Genomic DNA, 2,243 nt, shown 5'->3' on the forward strand with positions numbered 1-2,243 from the left:
TTTTGCTTTTTTGTTTTATTGTTTGCTTGTTTTTAGGTAGGCTTCACAGCCAGCACAGAGCCCAAACTCAAGACCCTGAGATCAACGCCTGAGATGAGATAGAGTCGGACACTTAACTGATTGAGCAACTCAAATGAACTTTGAACCAACTATAGTGTCATTCAGGTTCCCTGGTTAACTCATGAGTTGAGCAAAATCTTTGATGTGTTTATACTTTACCAAGAGTCATGATTATGCTTTTAATGAAAACAGCACTCAAACAAGAAAGAGAGGGAGAAATAGCATGAGTCAAGCCTTGAAGGTGGAAATACACTGGACATAGGCAGAGAGCAGCCAACAACTTGGAGTGCAGAAATCATTACCAGAGTTTATTGAAGACCTACCGTGTCCTAGGAACTGGACTCTGTATCATTATCACCTTCGTTCGTTACAGAGTGTAAAAAACATGTTAACGAGAACAACGATATCCAGCAGAATCTCATGCTTCTAAAAAGAAGCTGAGACAGGGGCACGTAGGTGGCTCAGTTGGTTAAACATCCAACTTCGGCTCAGGTTATGATCTCACAGTTTTTGTTTCGATCCCCGCATCGGGCTCTGTGTTGACAGTTCTGAGTCTGGAGCCTGCTCAGAATCTGGGTCTCCCTTTCTCTCTGCCCCACCCCTCCTTTTGCTCTGCCTCTCTCTATATCAAAAATAAATAAAAACAACAACAAAAAAAGAACGACATTAAAAGAAAAATTGAGACAGATTATACTGATTGTTGAATATCAGGCCAAACAATGTGGACTCTAAGCTCTATGCAGTAGAAGATTTCCAAGAAGCAAAGACCCAAGAAAACTATCCCAATGGGCTTAACCTTTTAACTGCAACTAGGACTGGAAAGGAAGAGGCGGGGGTACCGTACCCCCAAACTGCACGCACTCTCCCTTTCATACCATCCATCGTAGGTTGAATTGTGTCCTCCTAAAGAAATCCTAACTCCTGGCACCTAGAATGTGACCTTATTTGGAGCATGGTCTTTGCGATGTCAGGAAGTTAGGATGAGGTCATTAACGTGAGCCCTACGCCAATGACTGGAATCGTTTCAGGGTGAGGGAAATTTACACACAGATACACATAGAGAACATCATGTGACAAAAGAGGCAGAGATTGGGGTGACGCATCTAGAAGGCAAAGAACACCAAGGAAGGCCAGCCAGCACCAGAAGCTAAGAATCAGCAAAGAAGGATCCTTCCCCAGAGGCCTGGGGGAGACTATGCCCTGGGAACGTCTTGGTTTGGCACTTGTAGCTTCCATAACCACAAGACAGTGTGTTTATTCTCCTTAAGCAGCAGCTTGTGGTCATTTGTTGCAGCAGCTCCCAGGGGAACTAATATAGATTTTAGTGCAAAGAAGTGGGGTCGTGCTCTGCAAATGACCTAAAATATAGGAGTGGTTTCGAAATTGGGTGATGCATGGAGGCTGGAGGAGTCCAGCGGTACATGATAAACAGGCCTGGGTTGCCTGGAAGAGGCCGTGGTAGAGGGACGAACGTCAAGGGCGCTTTCTGGCCAGGTCCCAGATACAGGCGGGGACCACGCTGCTGGGCTCCAGAGGGAAGGTGGCACTGGCTATGAAGTGGCAGGGGGGCGGGCTGAACTGAGGTCGGCTGCTGGGTGGAGGGCAGACCCTGTAAGCAACGAACTCGAATATTCAGCTGGGGAGGTTTCTGAGAACAGTGTGGAAGGTGCGGCCTGGTTTCTCCTTGCTGCTCTGGGAAAACGCATGAGGACAGAGCCTGGCGGAGGGTCTGCCGGCCCCGGAGCAGCAAGATGGCCGGCTGCAGCAGAGCCCGGAAGGGGAAAGTCAGGTCCTCCCCTGGAGCCTTCAGCCAGCACGCGCCTCTGCTGCCCTCTTGACCTTGGACTCTGGGAGCTCCGTCACAACCCAGGTCTCTGGGGTTTCAAGCGGGAGTCCACGGCAACCTGCTAGAGCAGCGCTAGGCATCCAGCCCTCCACCCTGCCCTGCCTGCGTCCTTGTCCCATCCTCTGAGCATCTCAAAGGCCTCCGCTTCTGTGCCACAGTGTGAGCAAGGCAGAGCTGCTGGACTGTGTTCTTCCTCATTCCCCACCACGCTTCTGGCCCAGATGGACCACGGTCTCAGTGACTGGAGTGAGGTTGTGGCTTTTCAGAATTTAGATTTCAGTCCTCTGAAGACTTTTGTTTTTGGCAACCATTGTACAACACCAAAACCAAAACGAAA

This window comes from Suricata suricatta, chromosome 2 (genome assembly GCF_006229205.1).
Source record: "Suricata suricatta isolate VVHF042 chromosome 2, meerkat_22Aug2017_6uvM2_HiC, whole genome shotgun sequence".
Taxonomy (NCBI): Eukaryota; Metazoa; Chordata; class Mammalia; order Carnivora; family Herpestidae; genus Suricata; species Suricata suricatta.